The sequence below is a fragment of the Apus apus genome, chromosome 16 (assembly GCF_020740795.1).
Source record: "Apus apus isolate bApuApu2 chromosome 16, bApuApu2.pri.cur, whole genome shotgun sequence".
Lineage (NCBI taxonomy): Eukaryota > Metazoa > Chordata > Aves > Apodiformes > Apodidae > Apus > Apus apus.
The window spans coordinates 3,577,957-3,601,500 of NC_067297.1; the positions used below are offsets into that span (position 1 = coordinate 3,577,957).

Sequence of the window (23,544 nt, forward strand, 5' to 3'; positions counted from 1 at the left end):
TGCTTCCCAAGCAGGTGGCAGCTAATAGGTCAATAAAGTGAATTGCACCATTAGAGCTGTCGAGCTGGGCTGCCAGGAGCCAGGCAGGTAGAGGGGAGAGCTTGTGGAGAAGTCAAGACAGATCTGCTTTAGCAGTAAAGTGTCTGGCTATGCTGCTTTGCAGGAAATTGCTCACTTCCCTGATAGCATCCACTGCTTTAATAGATCAATTTTTTTCACTGTAGTTTGTCTAGCTTAAGCTTTCTTCTCCCTGCATCCCATGCTCTGCTAAAAATTAGTCTAATAGGACCTCTTCATCTCTGAGAGCTTTGGAAGTTATTTTCCTTAAAGATTTTAATTGCCTTTTCCTTGGGGTGTACATAAAAGGGGGACCAGGGAGACTGTCAATTGAGGGAAATGGAGAATTTCAAACCACAGGAAAGGCCCTAGAAAGTGGCTGCCAAAAAGCACACAGAAATCAGCCCAACTTGAAATAGGCAGCAACCACCCAAGCAGGTTCAGAAATCACCTCTGCCTGTTAGCACCTTGTTTCTCAGTGCTGCTGTTGAAAGGCTGGAGAAGGCAAGCCTTGAGTAGTCAAAGCACAGTTGTACCTGCTTTCCAGAAGAGGAGAGCAAGGCAGGTAAGACCCCCTGTCCAGCTCAGGGAGAAAGAAAGGCAGTTCAGATATCCTGGCACCTCCTGTTTCCTCCCTGTTTGTGCTGTACTGTTAGTTTTTCATGTTTCTGCAGGGATGGTTTGTGTCAATTGGGGCAGGTTGTAATTATTCTATAAAGCTTTGTAGGTGTCTTATGTTGGGTGCCACCTCCCAGTGTACGGTGAGCAATTCAGCTTGAGGACTCATCACCAACACTGTTATCTTTATTGCCAGTCCTGCCTGAGAAATATGCTCCCTCCAGGATGGCTGAGCCCAGTGATTAAGCCAGAGCTTGCTACATGTCTATGCTGGGTGTGCTGTTCAGGAGAGAGCAGGGCTTGTGCTCAGGACCTGCTCATCAACAGGTGATCAAAACAAACCCAGGGGCTGCTTAAAAACCATGGAATTAACTGAGGTCTATACAACCAGCCTTGGGAGTCCCTGGGATTTTTCAGCACTTCTGGGGGCTGGGGTTCAAGTTCTCCCCAGCTTGCAGGGATATGAATCTGCTGTAATTTTGTGAGCTGAGAGTCTTGTTGTCCTTGCCCTGACCCAAGGTCGTTAAGCTGCACATCAGGGATTGCAAAGTGCAACGGTGACTTTTGATGAACTAAACTTCACTAAGCACAAGGTTGCTTTCTTGGGCTGTGTCCCATCTGAGCAAGATCACCTGATGCTCAGAGGTACTGTCCCTTTAGGGTAGAGCAGGGTGCATGTTCCCAGCATGTGGTGGTCCCCTGTCCTGTCACCCACGGGGCACTGGCCTGTGGCATCTGAGCAGGACTTGGCTGGGAGCTTTGGTTCAGCTTTGGCAGTAATAGCATCTTCCCCAGTCTTCCCCAGAGCTCAGACAGTGGTGGGAGCTGGGGGCTCTTGTCTCACCCAATCCAGCTGCCTCTGACAAACAGCCTTTCTCCCACTGGATTCTAGTACTGCTTCTCCTCTCCATTTAGAGGGTAAGTGGTTCAAGGGGACATTGCTGTGGTCTGTGAGCTCCTGGAGGTGTGGATCACAGCTGGCTTCTCTTGGAGCTGTGACAGCTCCCTGGGCAGAGCTGTGTCCCCAAGCCCAGCTCTGCTGCTGGTTTCTATCTGGCATGTCTGGTGGCACCACTGAGCTGTCCAAAATCACCCACAGCCTTGGCTGTGGTGTCCCTCTGGGAAAGGGAGGTTGATTCTGGCTTAGAGCATCTGATGAGAAACAACTGCTGTGTTGGCTCTCGCTGCAGGAGAGAAACAGTTGGAGAAAAGTCCCCCTTTGCCACCATCTCCAGGCAGGAGGTCTTGTGAAGCCTGGCAGGGGTAATGGAGTTCTCTGGGGAGCAGAGGGGTTTCTGAGCTCCTGGTTCTGGGGTCTGCTGCCTCCCTGGTGTCACAGAAGCAGGGCTGGTCTCTGCCCCATCAGTGCCCTGTGCCCTCCTTGGGGCAGTGGTGGGGCTGCTGAGGAGCACAGCATGGGCATAGCCTGTAGCCACAGGCAGAAGAGCTCTGAGCAGGCAGCAGTGAGCTCAGAAAGCTGCCTGACAGCTCCCTGCTGAGGCTGTGGGACTTTGGTAGAGAAAGTGACTTTTATAGAAATAAAGGAGACTTCCTTTTGGGTCAAGTGCTCTGGAAATGAGTGATTTTTGAGTTGAAAGGCCTTTTACTTGGGTAATACAGATTCACATTGCCTAAAGGGATGTCTGCCTTGTGCTGGGGTATTTTTCCCCCTGGGGACATTGCGATTGCTTTTGAAGATGAATTTTCAACATACAAAGGAGAAGAAAGCTGAGAGAAAGAAAGGGCTTTAAAAAAGTATCAGGGGGTCTGGCCGTCTGTTTTAATTTGTCAGCGTGTCTCTCTTGCTTGTAACACCCCAACTGGGTGCAGGGCTTTTCCTTCTCTTCCCATTGTGATTTGCTCCTTCCCTCTGGCATCTTCATCAATCCCAGTCTTTGGATCATTTTTTTTTTTCCTCCTCTTTTTTTCCTTTCTAGGCCAAGCTTTTAGCACCCAGGGACAGTCAGCAGAGCCAGCAGCAGCTCCTCTGTGCTGCTCTGCTTAGGGATTACCTGGTGAGGTGAGCTGGGAGAGATGGCTGAGCCCCTTGAGGGGGGCAAGGAGAGACAAGCCCTTGGGCTCCAGCAATGGCAGCAGTGTGCTGGGAATAAACCTCCAAATACACAATCCTGCTCTGGCTGGCCCCCATGTATCCAGAAGCCAGCAGGATACCACCCTTATGGTGACTGGTGGGAAGAGATGTGCATCCCACCCCTTCAGATGCAGTGGGCCATGTCAGTCGGGCTCCTTGCCATGGCACTCCTTGGTGCTGTGCTCAGGTGCTCCCCAGCCTGGAGACAACCAGCCCAGAGGTCACCTGTGCCTGAGCTGTACCCAGGGCAGGGGCAGGAGAACAGCCAGGTGAAGCCCTCTCTGAAGTAAGTATGGTATGGGCCCTTTTCCCATCAGTTTGTATTCTGAGGGATCAATTTTGAAAGCATGTTATACCCTGTGGATTGAAGGTCCCCAAAGCCTGTTCTGGCTTTGGTAAGACTATGGGAAGTATCCCAGTGTGGGGACTAGATGTGCACAGGACTCTGCTGCTGCTTAGTGTGAAATGCTGTGAAACTCAAGCATTGATTTTTCAATCAAAGGTGTCTGTTTGCTCCTTGCTCTGTGGCTTTAATGCCTGCAAATCCATCTTGCACTTCCCAGTGGTTTGCCTGAAGATTTTGAAATTGACAGTTGTGCTTCAGAGCTTTGGGAAGGGGTTCAATCAAGCCAGTGTTGCTTGTGCTAGCTCACAGGTGGGTTTTGAACCCAACAGAGCCCTGGGGGACTCTCGAGTCTCAGCTGAGACCTTTGCCCTGTGGTGTAGGACAACATTGCTCTACTGGGCTTTGGGATCCAGTGGGTCTCCCTCCTGTCCCAGCAGTGAATCTGGTTCAGCAGGTCTGTGGTCCCCAGGCTTCGTGGGTTGTAGACTGAATTTGTAGTATGTCCTGGCAACAGATGCCAAAAAAACCTGAAGACTTTTTTTTTCAACACCACATTTCCATCTGTGCTTCCTGTATCTGAAGCATTGTATTCTGCTCTTCCTTCAAGAGCTGCATTCAAGCCTTGTAGCTGATGTGCAGCTGCTTCTGTAGAGGAACACAACAGCTTGGGGCAGAAGGGATTGCTGCTGCCTGTGGTTGCTCTCCTGCAGAGCTTGCTGGTGGTGACTTCAGCTGGGAAAGTTGGCTGCAGCTCCTGCCTTGGCCTCTGCCTGCTTCATCACCTTGCTGCCACTGTTTAACACTGTTGTGGAAGCCCCATCCCTGGCAGTGTTGAAGGCCAGGCTGGGTGGTGCTCTGAGCAACCTGGTCTAGTGGGAGGTGTCCCTGCCCATGCAGGGGACTGGATGTAGGTGATGACTCCTGGTGTAATTGTAGGGAGCAGATTTATCTGGAAGGAGCTGAAGGAAGCATATCAAGGATGTCTCAGCTATTCAAGTGAGAAATCAAATTAAACTTTGCATCAAATAGTGGAGCTGCTCTGTGCTAGGAGTTATGTCAAATTCATTAAAGGTTTCTACACACCAGCCCCCCAGGAGTTAGTGGAGAGAAGAACCAGTGCTCTGTGTCAGGAGGCTGTGTCTGCCTGCTCACCTAGATGTGTTAATGGTGTGGGCAGAGGGAGAGGGGATTATTGCTTTAACCTTCAAGATGATGTGGAGGGGGAAGGAGGACACTGACTCCACAGCAGTGCTAGTTCTGTGTGCCACTGATGGCAAGCTGGGGTGTGTGTCCATCAGCCTGCAGCAGGGGATGCTAGGTGAGGACTGGGGGAAAAGCCCCAGCAACCTGGGGGTGTGGAAGCACTCTTGTCCCAGTTGACTGTCTCCTGGTCTCCTGTTAACAGGCTGGGAGGTGGAGTCCCTTGGGTGTCTGGGAGATGGGTGGGGAGTAATCTGAAGTAGACCAAAATATCACTGTTCCACAGGAGGATGCATTCAGACCTGATTCTCATGGGGCATGAGTCCACACTTGCTCCAGGCAAGGGAAAGATCTGGACACACATTGCTCCCTCATGGGGACAGATTGCTTGGAGCCTTGGATGGAGCACAGAGCTGGTATGAGAGAGCCAGGAGGAGCCTGCCAGCATGGTGGCAGGGGACTCATCTCCTGGGAATCAGTGACGCCACAGGAGTTTGCCTACAAAATTCTTTCCCCACGCTGTACACTAGAGGTTCTGAGAGCTCCCAGGTGACCAAAGCATGTCCATACCAGCTTCTCACCAGTGGTGGGGCAGCCAAAGAGCTGGCAGCCATCAGGAGGAGGAGAGGAGCTGAGCTTCATCTGCTGTAAATGCTGAATGCCAGAGTTTTCTCTGGCTCTTGTTCTAAGGCCCAGGTTTGACTAATACTATCTGGTTATTTTTCTTCATCCCTGGTGCATGTTGTGCATTGTCTGAGAAGCACTCAAGTGCTGGCTTGATATTTAAAAGCCATTTACAATACTGCTGTTGTGCTGGCAGGAGAAATTAGTCTGACCTCAGGATGTACACATCCTGGTGCTGGAGCAGGGCAACCTGATAGCAGGTCTCCTCAGGCATCCTGCCTACTGCTAGTTCTGGATTAGGGCTCTCCAGCCAAGAAAATGTCCTTCCTCCCTTATTTTCTGTTTACTTGTAAGAATTTTTAGGAATTTAAGATGTTAAACCTCAATTAGGCAACGCTTATTACTTTACAAGATGTAGTTTATTCACAGAGTGTTCCCATTCACAGCAGCAAGTGCTGTTAATTGCTGTAGTTTGCTCTCCAGCCTAGGATTTGGGAGACTCAAAAAACCTGTGAATGTGGCTGCCAGGCAGGCAGGGATGGCTTGGAAGGGGGGATCCTGCCACCCAGGGATGCAAGGAACTTGTTGAGGAGCTGACTCTGACCCAGGCATGTTAGTTTTTGATCAAAACAGCTCTTGTCCCAGAGCATGGAAACAGGCCAAGGAGCAGGAATGCCTGTCCCCTCTTCATGGCTATATTAACCCAGCTCTCCTGGGATGCCTCTTGTTGTCTCTGCTCTTTGGCTTGGTTTGTTTGCCTCCAGTGTGATGCAGGTGTCCCCATCCTGCACCAGTGTTGCTGCAAGAACAAACGAGCTGCCTCTGTGAGTAGATCTGGAGGCAGAGCTGCAAAAAAAATCAATGGGGCCAAGATAAAATGAGGTACCATGTGCTTGTCCTTCAAGCTGCCAGCACCAGGGAAGGCATCTTTGCAGCGCTGATGGCTCAAGGCTGACTTGTTTTTCTTCTCCCTGGCATAGGCTGTTGCTCAGAGCTGCAGAGATGCTGTACTGAATCTTTGCTGTCTTGCAAAGCTCTGTGACTAATTCCTCCAGACCAGGCTGTGCCATTTACCTGTGAGATACCAGCTCCTCCAGATGTGGTGAACTGTGGGGCAGCTCTACCCCACAGCTCTGTGCTCGGTGTCCAGGCAGACACAGAGGAGACTTCAACAGCTGCTATCCCCATCCTATATCCACTTCTGAGAACCTATGGCTACTGGGGCTGGGTTGTGAAGGGGAGGGGAGCATCCTCCTCTGTTTTGGAGAGGGGGAAGCTCTCCTTTCTTCTGGCCACAGGACCACTGGATTGTCTTTAGCCATCTAGATTAGCAGCATCTTTAGGAGAGTCTCCCAGGTGGCTCTTGGGGAAAGAAGTTGGAGATTGGGCAAAGTACCTTACTTGGAGTCAAATCACTGGCTTCACCTTGTGCTTCCCAAGGACCATTCGGAAAGGCCAAATTAGAGCTGCTCCCTGTCCCCTTGCAGAGGGCTGGGGGCTGCTGGGGGGGTGTGTGTTTGTTCAGGAGCCATGGTGAGGTCCTCGTCTTGGTTCAGCTCCAGAGGTGCTGCTGTAACCCTAATGTTTCATACAGACTTAGACAAATTAGTGCCAAATAGCCTTGTCTCCTGGCAGGCCCCATCTTCCTGACCACATACCCAGCTCAGCCTGCTCATGAAGTGCTTGTTGAACACAATGGATTTAGCCATCATCTCCAGTTGAGCTTGATCTCTAATGCCTGTTTGTAGGCACAGGAAGTGTTCAGCGCCCGCAGGAGCGGGTGGTGTGTGAAGCCTGGATTTATTAGCCATCTGGCATGCTGCTGGGCCATTTGTTACCAAGGATCTTACAGGAAGTGCCTCTGCTGCTGCAGTGAATTCTATGCTGTAGGGAGAATGAGGATAATCCCTAGGAGCTCATGGAGGGGAGTCCTGGCCTCTCAGGTGGCTAAAATCAGTGAGCTTGGGCAAGTGCCTGCCTGTGTTGTTCCTCTTGAGCATTCTGGTCCATGCATCCATGGAGAAGTGTGACCTGCTTCTTCCTAGGCTGAGCATGCTAGGATGCTGCCAGAGGGGCTTCTGGTTGTTTTTCCTAAGCCTGACCTCTTTTTTCTGCCTCGTGATTCCATGAGCAAGGGCTGCAGGGAATGTCTCCTCTTTCTGTGGCTGAGCTATGGAGCAGGAATATGGCCCTGGAGCATCACCTGCTCTTTGCAGGCCTTGTGTTCAGACATCGAGCTGGGCAGCTCCAGAAAATGAAATGCAAATGAAATGGAAAGCTGAGGGGTAAAGGGGGTGGGGATGACTTCACTACTGAGCTCCTCAGTCTGGAAAAGAATTGCATTCTGGCTGTTGCTTGTGTTCTTCTTCCCTGGTTAGCCTGGGCAATGCACTGGCAAGATAAAGGAAGGCAATTTCCTCGGCTTGTGCTGAGATCTTATTATGCATTTTCATGAAGCAAAAAGGGAGGAGGGAACAGCCCCAGGCTGCCAGAGCTGAGGGGCTGCAGGGCTGTGCAGATAACCCTGCCAGCCCTCAGGGAAGCGGGACTGGCCTTCAGCAGGTGGAGTGAGCTGAGAAAACTACTAGAAAGTGGAGTTAATGACTCACAGCATGGGGTCCTGGCTTTTCTATCAGCTCCTGGACCCCACACAGGCAGCTGAAGGGGAAGGGCTGTGGATGCAAATGGCTTGGCAGGGAGATCAGGTTGGATGTCAGGGTCTAAGCAGGTGGGTGCAGAGCCAGGTGTTTGCCTCTTTCCTGCTGGTTTGGGTTATTACCTGTGCACCCAAGCAGAGCGTGGTCCCCTGTGAAATGGTGGCAGCAAGTGGTGCCTCCCAGCCTGGTGAAGGTGACTGGGCTTGAGGGATGTACTGCCTGTTCCAGTGAGGGCAGGTTTCCCTGGCAAAGGGCTGATCACTGGCTGCTGTTTTGCTGCTGCTTAACACAGCAGCAGGGAGCCCAGCTTTAAATATTGGGTAGTTAATGAAAAAGCTCCTCTGAAGACCATTGTGCTTTGTTACCAGTAAGTGCCTGCACTGTTAGGGTTGCTTTTAAAACCTCTAACTGCTGTGCTCTTCAGCAGCTTAAGCAACCTGTGTAATAAACCCCTGAAATGGAGTTGGGCTCTTAAGATAAGAAGAAAGCATGAGGTTGGAATAGATTGAAATGAGAGGATCAAGGGGGTGGTTTCTGATGGTGCTGAGATGTCCCTCGTATCACAGTGGGACTCCTTCCTTGGGAAACTGGCTAGTGGGAGGTCTGGGCTTAGCTAACGTGGGCTGGGTGTATGATTAGTATTTTACAGCCACCTCCCCATGGCCTTGTTACAGGGTTAGTCATTGTGAATGTCAGTCTGATCAGAAATGATTAGCACTGCCCCCAAGTCATTAGCACTTGCCAGGCCATGAGTACAAGTCCATCACTTCTGCTTTTCTGCTGTTGGGTATATGGGTGCAGGGGGAAGCAGATCTCATGTAGGGATGACCCCTGCAGAGCTCACTGAGGTGTGCAGGATGGGGTTTTAAGCTCCAGCCCACGCTGTGTTGGCTACTGGCTGTGCTTCATGGCATGGAAATGAGCAGAGTGGCTGGTGTGTGGATGTTCATGAGAGGCCATGGAGGCCAGGGCTGCCCAGGTCAGAGCTCAGGAGCTGGGAGGTCTTACAGGTCCTGGCTAGCAGGCGAAAGGGAGAACAGATGATGCTAAGGCTGCCTGCCCACATCAGTTTGTGATGGGAACCTGGAGGTGGTTTCAGGAGGTGGCAGGGTCCACCCTGCCTGGACCTCGGGCACCTCAGGGAGTAGCAGGCTGTGAGTGCTGGGGCTGTGTTTCTGTCCTGTGTCCTGACAAGCTGTTGGCTGGAAGGAGGGTGCTCAGTGACTCTACCTTGTTTAGCACAACGGGGAAAAAGAGGATGACTTTTTTGCTTTTGTTGGCTTGTTAGATACATAATTCATATCCTTATGCACAGTGGGGGTGCATAAAGCCAGAGATGAATGGTTTATTCCTTAGTGGTGCTCAGTTCCCTTCTCCTGTGCCCTGTCCCTTCCCTCCCCATGGCATGTCTCCACAGCAGGATGGAAGCAAGGTGAAGGGATGGATGCTGGCTTTGCTGGCTGCCTGGCTCTGATGTCCCTCTCCCTCTGCATTGTGCTGCGAGATCAGAAGGGATGTGGGGCTGCAGATGCATTTCCTCCCCTACCAGTCCCAGGGGACATCCCTGGCCTCCAGCCTGGCCCTTGGCATCCCAGGTACAGCCAAGGCAGACCCATCCCCAGGCGCATCCCTGGCAGCAGCCAAGGCGCAGCCCTGAACATCCCTTCTCATCCTCCACACTAATCCCATTCAGACCCTGTCCTCTGCTTGTTCCTGGTGTGAGAGAGTGGCTGGCTGGCTTAGGGCTGGCTTAGGGCTGACTGGATGAGCCCTCCCCCCGGGAGCAGCTCCCTCACCCTGCACTCGAGATAAGCAGGGCCGTGTCCTCCGGGCTGCCGTGCTCCTCGGCAGCTGGCGGGGCTGTGATTAGCCTCAATTTATGCAGGCTGTTAAACACCTGCAAGGTTTGGGGACAGAGGAGCCAAGTCGTTTTTGCAAGCAAATAGTCACATTGCATTATTCTGAGAACACTGGGTTTGGTTTTTTTTTGTGTGGTTTTTTTTGGGGGGTGTGATGCCTTTTAGAGCTCCCAAGATCTCTCTAGTCCCCATGAAATGTGGGCAGCAGTGGCTCTGGGATTGTGTGATGCTCCTGCAGCACTGGGCTGGGGGCATGGTTGTGGCTCTGGGGTTTGCTCCAGCTGACAGTTTCCAAGCTTGTTCTGCTGTTACTGCTTTGCTGCTTGCAGTTCTCCGTGGCTCTCCTCTCCTCCTGCCACAGCCCTGTCATCACTGCCAGCTGGGATGGGCAGCAGTGCCATGTCGAGATCTGTCAGGGTGTTAATGAAAGGGCTTAAGGCAGAGAAAAGGAAATCCTGCTCCTCCAGAGACCTTGCTAAAGAATCTCATCTAATTAACCTCAGAGGTGGTTGCTTACAGTGGTGGTGAGTGCCAGCAAAGAGCCTAAAAATAGCCTCCATCCAAATGCAACTTGAAGGCAGGCGGCTTTCCTCCTTGGGAAGCCCTGCCAGACCTGCAGCCCAGAAGGGCTGGAGCAGAGCAAGGCTGAAATGGCATTACCCATCCAGAAGTTTGACTTCATTCCGAGGACATTGTTGCCTAGGGATGCATCCTTTTTCTCCCAGTGGGACCCCCAAGCCCTGGAGCAGGCTGAAGGGGCTGGTTTGTGAATAGCAGTGCCCTGGCAGTGGATCTGACCCACTGGTATCAGCCTGTGCAAGGGAGGTGGATGATTCCTTCCAATCCTCAGGGAATCCTTTCAGTGAAAGCTTTTGCTTGCTTCTTCACAGATAACTCTGCAAATCCCATCCTCCCAGATAAGGATGTGCCAATATTACCATTGCCCACCACCGTAACACATCATCTTCCTGGTGGCCACATGAAGGTGAGATCTGAAGCAACCAAACCACCTCCTGGTCTCTCCTCCATCTTCCACTTTTGTCTCTACTGTGCCCCAGGATGTTCTTTCTACTCCACATTTTTGCAGTCAGTTTGCCAAATCCTTTTCATAGAGAGGAATAAAAAAAGGACAAGTAGCTCCACAATTTGCTACAGGCACAAACAACTGGCAGCAGAACTCAAGCCTTGAGCAAATAACCTGGCAGAGTGGGGCAGATGCTTGTGCTCATTGCTGACCACTTGTGAAGAGTCTGAGGCAGCCAAGGGGTAGAGGACAGAGTCCCAGGGGGTGAGTCTGGGGTTTGGACAGTTGCTTTCTGCTTAAATTGCTAAATTGATTATTTCCTCCTTCATATTTTTGTTCTCTAGGCACTGAGCTTTCCCTTGGACTCGAGGAAAATGTGCTGGTGTTGGAGCTGTTTCTCTCAGTCTCACAACAATTCTGCCTGTAATTTGGGGTCTTTCTTGTGACTATAAATAGCTGCAGTGTTTGTAGCTCTGCACTGAGTGGTCCTTTGCATCTCCTGTACAGTCACCCCAAGCCTCAGTAGCCATTTCAGTAGAGCACCAGCTTCTTCATGTACATGAGGCCAGTAAAAGGGACCCATGCTTTTATGCTGGGGTCTCATGTCCCAGTTGAGGTCAGGGAATGAAGGCAGGCAGCCTGGCTCTGCTCTGGGGACTCTCCTACTGGGAGCAGATCCCTGCAGCAGGGATGGTGGGGCTTGGCATGGCAGCTTGGATGGAAGTGGAGTTTGGGCAAGTTGTGGAGGAGGAGAGGATCTCTGGGCTGCCAGTAAGGGTGAAGCTGCTGGAACAAACACCTGCTGTGCATGTGCATCTCCCACCTCACCTCTGCTGTGGTGAGGAACAAAGTCACTTGTGTTTTCCAGAGCATGAAGAACAGATCCAGCTGTGCAGCAGGTCTGAGCCCGGCACAACACTGAGCTGAGGATCAGTGGGTGGATGTACCCAGAGACGGCAGTGCCGTGCCACCTTCCTCCTCAGCTTTCCAGAAAGTAGCTTCCTCAGCCTTGGCTGTTGTCTTGGGAGAAGGGCTCTCTCCTCTGCAGAGCTCAATGGAAGCACCAAATCTCAAGGATTTCTTGAGGGAAAATGATATTGGCTCATGGTAAGGGTTGCTTTTTTTTTTTCTTGAGGTGCATGTTTGCCCAATATTAAGTCAGATGTGCTTTTCCTCCTATTTACATTTCTTTTTCAACTTGCTGCCTTGACTCCTCATCTGCAACAAAGGCTGCAGACTTGTCCCTCTGTCAGAGAGTCCCCAGAGCTTTGCTGGAGCTGTGCTAGTTTCCATGTGTGTCCCCAGCAGTTTCACCTTTGCCCTTGCCCTAGGGCAGCTTCTGCAGGGAAATGCTTCTGGTTTAAATCTTGCTTGTCTAGAGCAAAAGCTGTGGACAAACAGCAATTTGTTGGCCTGTCTGTTGCTGTGAGAAGGGGGATGAGACCCTCTCCCTCCTCGAGGAGGGTCCTGTAGGCATCCCAGGGTGCTGGGAGCTGTGTTAATGCAGCGTGCTAGCCCTGCTGTGCTGGGAGAGGATGGGTTTTGCTGCCTGCACTGCCTGTCCCTGCAGATCCCCTCCAGGCAGGGGAACCAGCCTTTTGCTGCAGCAAAAAGGCAGTTCCCATGGGATACATGGCCCTGGGCATCCTCGTTGCCCCACTGATGCCCCCCATCACAACCCTGACCCCAGGGCTGGTGTGGCCTTGTGTCTGTCTCCACACTGTGCCCATGCTGCTGGGGAGGGTGAGTGAGCAGGCAGTGATGGAGAAAGGCCAACTGCCCCTGCTCTGCCTCAGCATCTGTGTGTGCTTTGCTCCAGAGAGCAGGATCTGGCCCCCAGCCTGCGGATGGCTTGGAAAGCCTGTTCTGCTGTCAGGGGAGGGAGCAGGCATTCCTGGTCTGCTGCTCTGCTCCCTAGGAAGAAAGACTTCAAACAGCAATTAGCTAACATTGCCATTTCCAGAGAAACAGCTCTTGGTGCCCTGCACAATGGCCTGCAGGAGGCAAACAGGTTAAAAGCTCTAATTCTGGGAAGATATATTTAGGTGAGCCTTTTTCCTTTCCAAGGAAGGTAGGTTAAAAAGGCTCTGATTCCTCTAAATAGAATTCTCTCTCCTTAACCAGCTAGGTGCTCCATTGGGAGCACTGGTTGTTCCTTTCCACCCAGCCAGAATGGTTGTCCTGGTGCTCATGACACGTGCCAAGCACCTGGGGTGCCTGGAAACCTGCCCTTGCCTCAGCAGCTGAGGGGCTGAAACAGAAGGGTCTGTTTTCCCATGGCATCCATCAGGAGTATCAAAGGGAAGGGCTGATCTGCTGCTTCGTGCCCGTTATATTATTTATTCCATTAGCTGGGGCACAGCAGCATAAAAGATAATCTAGTCTGGGTTGATGCAGCACAATGCAGAGCTCATTACCAAGCCAAACCTGTGTGCTGCTGCCACCCTGCTGCCATCCCTGGGTGCCTGGATGTCCCCAGTTCCCTCTTATGGCATGGGCTGGGGCATCAGGGCAGCTGAGGGTCTGCAGAGGGGAACTGATTTCAAGGAGCCACAGCCATGGGAATGAATGTGGAGCTCATTGCCCAGCACTTCCTGCCCAGGTTCCCTCCACCTCCACCGTTGCCTCCTGCTGCCTCTGGTGGCTTTCAGCACTGATATGAGCCACTGCTGCAGATGCTGCTGTCCTGGAGCTGGTGCTCCCACTGACTGTGGGAAGGCAGGAGCATCTGTCCCCACCACTGCCTTGTCAGGGTGCTGCTGTAAGGCAAAAAGCTGCCTGCCTGCACAGCCTGGGTTCCATGGTTAGGGAGGTGAGACAACCCAAGAAGAGAGAACACCACTCTGGGAAGGCAGGCAGAGGGGGGTGTGATGAGGGATAGAGTCTCATCTTCTGAATTCACTGGAATACAGGTCTCCTGTATGTTGCTTTCCTGCTGACCAGGAGACCAGACCCACAGGCTCTTCCACATGAGTCTCCTGGAGTGCCCTTCTCTGCTGCTGAAGAGGCTCAGCATGGGGTGATGGTCTTGTGCTGCTCCTGCCTTGGATGTCTCCCCTTCCTCCTAAGGTCAGTGCTGCCAGACAGGGTCTTCTCTTCAGGAGGAGCACAAGACATGATCTCAAGCTGCAGGGTTTTCATGTTAGGTTGGTTAACACTGGCCTTGCTCTCTTGGAGTTGTCCAGTGTCTGGGCTGCCAGCCTCAGAGGCACCAGCTGATAACACACTTGGGCTGGTTTGGTGCTTCACACTATCCCAGATCTGTCTTTGCCCCCTGTGTTGGATGCTTCCTTGCTGTGCTCCAGCTGGGCTGGGCAGGCTGTGATCCCCAGCATGGTGTGCAGGGGAGCATGGTACTACCAAGGTGGTGTTTACAGAGGGTGAGAGGAGCTGACAGGAGCTTTTTAGCATCCCTAGCTTTGGTCTATCTGGGCCATGGCTACTCATTTTCCCTGAATATCTCTGCTCTTGGCTAGCTCTTGGCAGCTGTGTCTGTCCCCTCTTCCTGAAGTGATGTGCAGCACATCCTGCATGGATGTGATGGTCCTTCTACTGATGCTCATGCTGGCTGCTTGCCCTTTTTTCCCATCTTTGGTGCTACAAGCCCAGCACTCCTCTCCCTGTGCTCCCTTAGGCTCAATAGCCTTGTTCCCAAAAGCTGGAAAGCTTCCCTTTCAGAGCAGAGCCCACCCATGGGTGCAGTGCTGTCATGCTCTGCCCACACGCCTGGCTGTGGGGGCTTGATGCAGGTTAGAATCCTGATTCCCACAAGCAGTGAGGTGTCTGTGTTTGGCTCCTGGGCTGCCAGCTCAGGTGGACAGGGTGGGAGCTGTGCTGCTGTGTGCAGTTGTCCATGAACACCACAGAGAGCAGCCAGGGTCCTGTCTCAGCCACTGTGCAACTGCTTATCAGCTGCCTATAGAGCCTGCTCTTTTCTGCTGTGGCTGGAGCTGGAACAGGGAGGTGGGAACAAACCTTGGCAAACCAGCCATGCTGTCCCCCAGGGAAACAGCACAGGCTGGAAAAGCACTTGGGCACTTGTTCTCCAGCTGTACCTGCTGGGCTGACAGCTCTTCGGGAGGAGGTGGGACTGGCTGAGCCTGGCTGGGAGGTGGTACAATGGCAGGGAAGATGCTGGCTGTCCAAGAGCTGTCCCTGTCCCCCATGTGCCTAAATGAATGTGGATCCCAGAGGTTTTAAAGTCAGTTCTGTGGCTGCATCAGCAGAGTGGCTGGAGCTGCTGCAGGTTTATCTCCCAGCAGTAGCACTAGCCAGCCCTGGCAGGACAGTGTGACACGGGGTCCTTGGAGAGAGGCACTTCTGGGAGCCAGATGAAAGCTGGCTGCCCATTGTCTGCTTCTTCAGGAGTTCCCTTGGGCTGGGCACCCTTTGGCACGTGAGGCTGAATCCCATCCCTTGCCCCTCATGAGGTCTCCCTAGTCCTGCACTTACCCCTCAGCAGCCTCCAGCCCCATTGCTGGGACAGCCCAACACCACCATGCATTGGGAGCTCCCATGTCCCTTTGATACCTGCGCCCCTTGCTGGGCCTCCAGCTGCAGGGGGGGCAGCCTCCCCACCCTCCCTGCCCCTCCTGCCTTGCAGGAGAGCCCAGCCTCACCACCCTGCTCATTCAGTTTGTGTTGGTTTGTGTTACAGTCCAGGATGAAGTCGCAGGTATTTCTGTGCAGCGATAGGATCTCACCAACCAGCTCTCCTTTAATAAGATCCCAGGCATTTGAGGGGCCCAATTACCTTATCTCCCCTCTGCAGATGCATGGTGCCCCCCTTGCTTGCCAGCCTGGGAGGAAGCAGCCAAAACCCTGTTGCCCAGCCTCTGGTAAAAGCCTACAGCCCCTTCTCTAGGCCATAAATAAAAGGGGAGGTTGGATGCTAAAGCAGGGCATGAACACAGCATCACCCACACTTCTGCAGCTCTCAGAGGCTCCTAGAAGCTGTCTGATGCAAAGAAGAATATTCCCAGCCAGAGAAGTGAGTGCCAGAGCATGTGTCCTGGCCAGAGTGGCCACTGAGAGCATAAAATGTGGAAACAGAACTGGAAGGGGAAGCTGGAAATCAACAGCACTTCATCCAGCACAGAGCCTGGGCAATGGAGAAATTGTCAAGGGAAGTGAGAAGATGTGATGAGAAACTTTGGAGGAATTTCTAGCAGTGAGGAGGAGGACCTGATTTTTAGCACATAGGGGGAAAAAAAAAAGGGGTGGGGGGAGGGAAGAGAAAAGCTCTCAGCCATGTGCTTGGAATTGGAACAGCAAAGTGTGTGGTGGTGGTGTCTGTGGGAAAGGGATGATGCCTTCAGCCCATGTGATGGTGTATGAGTGTGAATCTGTCTCTGCTGTAGCCAAGGGTCCTGCCAGCAGCATCTGGGCAGCTCAGGGCAGGAATGTTTTCTGGATCTGAGAGGATCTGCTCTCTGGATCACGTGTTGCTCTGGCAGGGGCCCTGAGCAGCACAGGAGGTGAGCTGCTCTCCAGGCTGGGCTTGTCTGGGAAGCAGTCGGTGGAGGTTTTGTGGGAGGTTACATGACTGACCTGGCAGAAATGAGTCTTACTAAAGCAGGGGGCCAGCTCGGCTCGCAGCCAGGTCAAGCTGTGTTGCAGATGATGTTGCTGCTGTTTAGAAATTCATACTTTTCTGTGGTCAGAAAGGCTTTGACTCTGCCTTGTTGCCCTCTGGTGCAGAGCCAAGCCTGGGTCACAGCTCCATGTTTCCCCCCAGGGCATCTCCTCTCCCCTGGCTGGGCTGAGCTGTCCTACCAGCACCGGCCTGCTTTGCAAAGTGCACCCACTGATGTTTAGTCATTGCCACCACATCTCTCTGAACCAGAGGAGCCCCTTGCCCACAGCCACCCCGGCAGGCTGCCTGCAGCTCCAGGCTCTTTCCAATCCCTCCGAGCAATGCAGATGAACCCGACCCTAATTGCCTTCAAAATTCCCTGTTGCTATGACAACTCACCAAGCACTCCAGTTCTGTTTCTCCGCTCCCAGGTCTTGCGTTGCCACCAGAAAGCTGTGTCTGTACCTCTGTACCTACACCTGCTTTGTTCCAGCTTTCAAAGGTGGTTTATAATCCCCTTGGGGCGTGAGCAGAATCTCCCTTGAGCTGGTGAAAGGTTTACTTAAAAGGTCTGACAAGAAGGTTAAGGAGAGGCCACCAGCCTCTCACCCGGCTGCCGAGCGCTTCGATAACTAAATTTAGCCCCTTGAGTCATTAGTGAGTCAGCAAGTTGGAGGCAGGAAATCTTAATTTCTTCATTTTTTAAAAAAAAAACAAAACAAAAGCCAGCAGTGATGCACCCCAGGCAGGCTCCAGGTTGGCTTGGTTTCTGTCCTAATCCAGCACATTAGCTTCCCATGGTGCTTTCTCTTGGAGTGTCCTTCAGGCTGTCCAGAAGAAGTAAGAGCTCCTTTCTCTGATACCTGCCACGATGAGCAGCCTGTCCATGGACAAGCAGCTTTGTTTCCCATTGTTCATGGTCTGAGGCATGGAAAATTCTGTCTGGTTGGGGTTGTCCCATGCTGGTTGAGGCTGTGGGCAGGTAGAGCATCCTTGGAGCTGCTTGAAAATACAAGTGAAGGTCCAGCCTGGTGTATGGTGTATGAGTGCTGCTGTAGGACTGATAGCAACAGAAGAGCTCTGAAAAACTCATGTGAGTGTTAAAATAAGCAACATCAGGAGATCCAGATTTGCTGGACATCCAGAGCTGCTCTGTGCTGTGCCCAAGCCTCCTCCAGACTGGCCTGGCCCTGTGCCATCCAGCCCTCTCCAGAGGAGGAGCAGGCTCCAAGGTTCCCAGGAGGCTGTGATGGAGCAAGATCAGCCAGAACTCAGTGCTGTGCCTGGCAGGGACCCTGTGCTAGGCTGGAGCAGGCCAGCAAGCTGTCCAGGCAGCTCCTTCCAGCCCTGGGACAATCAACCCTGGGAGCTGAGTCCCCACTGCTAGCTGATTGTATCAGTGTGTATTAGATCCTGCTGAGTGTGTTTTGCATAATTTGCTTCCCAGAAAGAAGTGTTTTACAAGTGCAGCATTTAATCACCTTGTAAGAGTAGATGGAAAACTATCCATGGGGGCTGCCACTTTTGCTGTCATTTCTTTGTTTTTCCCACAGTAAGTGAAGGAACCACAATCAGAGTAATGTCCAAGGAGATGCAGCCACTTGACTTCTCTTGCCTCAGACAGGAGTGATTAATCTTGGGCATTGCAGAGGGGCAAGACTACAAGGTTGTGCAGCCCAGAGCCTGAGCCCAGGAGCTGAGGATGGTGCTGGGTCAGCAGCCACAAGGTGTGTTCCCTCTCCCTGCCTTGCCTTTGATTTGCTGCCAGGGGTGGGGGGAAGTTATTCCCTGTTGGGAGCTGGTTCAAGCTGGGCTGGAGGAGCAGCAGGAGCCCCACTGTAACTAATGAGACACTTGCTGCAAGCTGGCTAACATGGTGGTAGGAGCTTGATGCTGGCTGAGACCTGCATGGAGGGACTGAGCCTCCTGGAGATGGAGTGACTTCCTTCTGCTCTAGGTCTGGGCCTGCTCCCTCTTGTCTAACAGGATCTCACCTCCAAGTGTGGCTGAAGCCTCCTCTGTGGTATAACAAACCACTGAGGTCTCATCCTGCTGACTGGTGATGTGAAGTGAGGGTGGATCTGACCATTAGTGGTCTCTGCCCGAGGTGGGAGCAGGGCAGGGTCTGCAAGAGGCTGCTGGGCACCTGGGTTGCAGAGCCATGGCTGTCCCCTTCATGGAGAGAGTCTGAGCCTTGCTCTGTGCCTCCAACAGGTGTTGGAGGAGAACCACTCTGTACCCAGCCAATATGCCCTCCTCATTTCTCTGTGACTGATGCCAAAGATGATGAGCAGCTTGGAAGGACATTTTTGTTGGCAGCTGGTGACGCCAGTTTACTCAAGGCTGCTGAACAAGGTCTTGGTCTCCCAGTCTGGGAGCACAACCTTCTGTTCCTCAGACACGTGTTGCTGGGGGATGTCTGAGCAACAGCATCCCAGGGGAGACACTGTTGGCAGTCCTGGATTTGAGGAGCCACAAAGGGTGGGGGATGTGGTGCAGACAGCATTGAAGGGAGGGGTGGCTGCCTCTCCCCTGTTATTTATTATGCCATAAAATCCAAGGTAACCCACATCAATAGATGCTGTGGAGGGTTCCATGCGTGTCAGCCGTGCACACGTGGTGGAGCAGATGCTCTTTCAAGGCAAGGGGCTCCTGGAGCAGAGGCTGGTGTGAGTGATGGGGCAGCCTTCAGCTGCCTGCTCCTTCACTGGGCTGCAACAAGGAGCTGCTTCCCCAGAGCACCCTGTCCCCGTCGGGGGGTCCCTCTCAGTAGAGGGCTCCTGCCTTCCCTGGGTACCTGCTGGGGGGGGTGTGGTTTGCATGCTCTGTGCTCAGAGCTGCTCACCTGTGTGTGACAATGGCCAACACCATCCCCAGGACTGGGTTGGATGCCCAGGGAGGCAGGGAGCACTGGGGAGCTCCTGCTAGTTGCTTTTCCCAGGGAACAAGACGTGTGCCATCACCCCTTTGTGTGTGTGTGTGTGCATCTGACAGCTCCTGGGGCCCCTGGATGGTCTCAGGGGTGTGTGACAGCAGAGCTGTCACTAGTGCTGTCGGGAGATGTTCCTACATGGAGATGTTCCTGTGTGTCCTGTGAAACATGCAGCCAGGGGGGAGAGGTGACAGTGAGCATCACCACAGAGGGACAAGCCAGCACACCCACACCCCAGGACAAGCAAGAACAAGTCACACGCGTGTGTGACCCACTCCTGGGGGAAAGCTTTGGCAGGCCCTGACAAAATAGACAGCAAGCTTGGGTGAACCAGGAGATGTAGATCCCAGAATTTGGGATTAGAGCAGGTCACTTGTTTTAAAAACAGTTAAATCCTTCTCCTGAAGGTGCCTGCTTGTCACAGGAGACATTCCTCATCTCCAGGAGAGTTCCTCTAATTGAACACATCCAGCCCTCTCTGGGGAGGCTGTTTCTGGAATTGCTGATCACTGGATTAGGGGCTTTTTTTTGTTGTTCCCAAACACTTGTGGGTGATGACTTCCTCCTCCTCCTCCCTTTTGTCTTTCTGCAACATCCCAGGGTTGGGAACGACCATCTGCTGATTTGATTAATAGCCCTTTGCAGAAAAAGCAGCAGAGACAAATGTCCTCCTGAACATGACAAAGAGAAATGGAGGAACAGGCTGGCTAATTTTCAGCCATTATTTTGGAACCCAAACTCCTTCCCAGTATCAATTTAGCTATTATTTCAAAAACTAATTAATCTTCAGTCAGGCAGCTCCAGGGGACCTCTGTTTAGATAATTAACAGCCCATGGGTTATAGAAAGTCTTGCTTTTGGATTCTACTACAGTGCATGTCTTCAAGAACACTCCTGCTATCACCCTGCTCACCAGCTCCTTCCATCGATCTATCTTGTTTTTGACAATTAAGAGCAAATAATTAGCCAGGATGGATTTTGCTTGCTTTCTTGCAGCTCAGGTCTGTTTTGTTTTTTTTTAACCCTTAAATGTTCTTCAGCTGGGCAATTTTTTTTCTGTATGTGGTTTTGCAGCTAGTTACAGCCAAGCAGGGCAAGTCTCTGCTGTTACCAGGAGGATCTGAAGAAAGGTTTTAGATCTGAAGAAGGGTTTTATTTGGCTTACAGAGAAGCTGGGTGATAAGGTGTGGAAAAAGAGATTCTAGAAGGATAGAAGATGGGATTTTTTTCTTCCCCCCTTTCCAGTCTTGCATGATGCAACATGAACTTTTATTCCCTGTGTTGCTGTGCTGGGGCTGGGCTTGACTGCTGGGGAGTTTCATCCTGGCCTCTGTCTTGCCACCACAGATCAGATCTTCTTGCATGCTGGATGGTGGGATGTCCTGGAGCTGTCAGGGTGGTGGCAGAGACCTGTGCAGCAAAGTGGAGCCCATGAGGTGGCACCAAGCTGGAGGTAGTGGTGGAGCAGGTCAGTTTAATCTTGACTTGGGGCCAAACTCTTGTTTGGTTCCAGGCTGGCTTTACCTGGCTGAGGGCTGGGAAACTATCAGAGGCATCATGTGTCTTGGACTGGGGACTGGGGACCTTGGGGTATGGCACGAGGAGCTGGAAACCTCTGTCTGCTGCCATTCTTGTTCAATCTGGCTGAGTCTGTGGCACATGGATTGCTCTGGATAAGCAGCAGTGCAGGAGCACAGGGAATGATGAAACCTTCCCTCTGCTTAAGTGGCCCAGAGGGGAGGACATGAGCAGAAAGGAGACACTGGTGATTCCCTGCCGTGTGAAATGGGAATCAGAAGTGGATCTACTTGGGGCCAGCATGGGCAGTATGAGGGGAGAATGGACCTTGGGATAAATCCTTGCAGTCCTTCCTATCTGGAACACAAGCTGAGCTGCACTGCAGGTGTCTGGGGGGCACTGGAGGACATGATCAAACTCAGCTTGACATGGAGCAGTTCTCAGTTCACCACCAGTCCTACATGGGGGCTTGAGCTCCTGAAGCCTTAGTGAGTTCTAAAATAATGGGCTTGACTTGCAAACTCTGTCTGTGGTTGTATAAAGAGCCAACATTTCTCTCTTCTGATGGGGCTTTGAATGGTTTCCTAGGATCCCCAGCTGTTGATGGACCATTCTTGGTGCCCTTGTGAAACCTGGTGCTGTGCCCATGCCAGGCAAACCTCCCCATCTTCTGTCTTTGAAGGAAGCAAAGAGGATCTTGGACCCTCCCCTCCTGTGGTGCCTGCAAAGCCAGATGGGAGGTGGATGTGGCCACCCACCTTTGGCTCTTCACAGCTGATGGACATGTGGAACAGCCCTGCAAGCCTGGCAAGGCAGGAGAGGACCTCTGGCCACACATCTCCAGCACCATGGCTGCAACCAGGTACTGGCTTGAGTAGAGTTTAGTGCAAGTTTTGCCCAGGAGGGGACATGGGTGGGTCCTTGGGGCTTTTGTAGCTTGTATCAATGTTCCTTCAATTGTGGAGGGGAGGAAGATGAGAGGAAATGCTTCCCATTATGAGGACAGGGTTGAAGAGCCCCTTCCTTGGCTGGGGCAGAGCGAGGGGCCAAATTCCCCCCTGCCAGCCCCTGAGCCCAGTTCATCTCTGGGCTGGAGTGGCATGAAGAGATCAATCCAGTTAGTCTGGCTTTAAGCAGCCTGGGGTGGATTCAGGCTGAAGCAGAAACACATCCCGATGAGCTGCTTACTTTTTTCAAACAGATGATGTTTGTGTCTGATAAATTTCTGCAGGCAAAATTCCTTGGTCTAGGACCTTGACTCCTAATTAAATATTTGCCAAGATGGCACCTTGCCCTGCCTGAAGAAATATCCTCCTTTCACCTCCATGTGGCTCTCTCCTCTTCTGTAATCCTGCAGATTCAGGAGAGCCAGTTGAAGACTCAGCTCCAATAAAGCAAAGAAAAGCAATTCTCTCTCCACCTTTCCAATCTCTCTCCATTTTCTCTCTCTGTGAATAAAGTTTGCTAGAGGCCCTGGAGCATCAGCTGCTTGGAAAGGGCTCTGGCAGGGGGGGCTGGAAGTCCCCCCCATCAGGTAGGATGCTATCTGCTTTCACCAGCAATCAACGAGCAGAGCTGCCTGGGGAGGGAGGAGGTGGAAATGTCACCCTGTGCATCCACAGGTGCTGGGGGAGAAATGGAGAGGGGAGCTGGGAGGAGTGGGTTGGGCTGGGGGGCTGTTGGTGGGGTCACCAGTCACGTGTGGGGGGGGGGGGCTGTTTGGGAAGGAGCCATCACTCAGAGCCTGAGCTCTTGGGGAAAGGGGGTTTGTTTTATCCTGATTTGAACTATTTGCTACACTGTCCTCATTTGGGTGGGCCAAGCATCTTCACCCTTCTTGGGGCAGGGCAAAAATGATCTCTGGTTTGAACCTGAAGTCTGCAGGGAAGCAGAACCACAGTGAAGCTGCTGTGGGGGCTCCCACCTCAGCTGGAGCTCATGTCTGATGTGCCATGAGGGGTGAGGGACCCCAGGTCACCCACCACCCTCCTCTGCCTCCCTGCATTTATTCAGCAGTGAGGGCTGTAAGGAGCTGATACCCCCTTTGCTTCCCCCCCTGGCTTTATCTCCTTCCAATTAAAGAAGTGCAGATAGAGGGTTTAATCAGGCCCAGCCCATGAAGGATTACTAACGATTTTATTTCCAACTTGTCATGAATTATGTGTCAGGCTGCAAAACAAAGCTGAGCTGGGACAGGCTTGGCAGCTAATTACTGTCCCCCGTGTCCCCCACCCTGCCACTGCAGCTTGCTGGGCTCCTAATTGCTCCCTGGGCCTGATTGCTGGTGGTTGTGGCTCATGGGCAGCTCTTGCCAGGCACAAGCTCTTGCTGCTTCTCCCTCTGCCCTCCCTGTTCCACCTTCTTCAAGTTTATTAATGAAAACCTTATCTGCCTGTGCAGATAATGCCAGAAATAATTAGTGCTCAGTGAGGTCTGTCAGGATCCTCTCTTCTCCCTCCCCTGATCTCCTTCCTATTTGCAGATTCCTGGGGGCTTGGTTAGTCCTGGGGGTGGTGGCTTTATTTTTTTTTTGGGGAGGGGGTGGAATTTTAGACTTTTCTCCCCTTGTGGAGCTTTAAGCCTTCCTGGCTGCCCCAGGCTTGGGGCTGTGCTGGAGAATCTCTGCAGGGGAAGCTGGGGAGAAGGGGACCAGCTGCCTCCATGATCCCTGCTTTAAAATCATCCCAGTTTGCTCAGGGCAAGCCTGGTGCACGTGGGGAGCTGTGATCAGGTCCATCCCGTGGGTTTGATCCCAAGGGACCCAGCTGGGGTTTGGTTCCCCCATCCCTGCTGGAAAGCAAGGGGCAGCCCCACGTTTGCCCTGGGGGAAGCTGTCCCAGCTCTGCTTGAGCTCCTTTTTAAAAATTATGTTTATATTCATTGTCTCTTAGCTTAAATCTTTCCAGCCTGATCTAGGACGACAGCAGTTCTGGAGTGCCTGGGATGGCATAAATAATTCCAGTGCTGAGAGAGAGATTTACAGTGATATAAATGTCAGGAGTGAGCCCAGTTTGTATTAATGGCCTTATTAGTGATGTTGCTG

General features: G+C 52.3%; 1 long non-coding RNA gene across 1 annotated transcript in view; it reads left to right on the forward strand.

Annotated features, from left to right (window-relative positions):
* LOC127391209 (uncharacterized) overlaps positions 1–21,909 on the forward strand; it is a 33,522-nt gene extending 11,613 nt beyond the window's left edge. The window contains exon 2 of the long non-coding RNA XR_007891016.1: positions 21,090–21,909. This is a non-coding gene — a long non-coding RNA (uncharacterized LOC127391209). The remainder of the gene's footprint in view (positions 1–21,089) is intronic.
* The last annotated feature ends 1,635 nt before the right edge of the window (positions 21,910–23,544 follow it).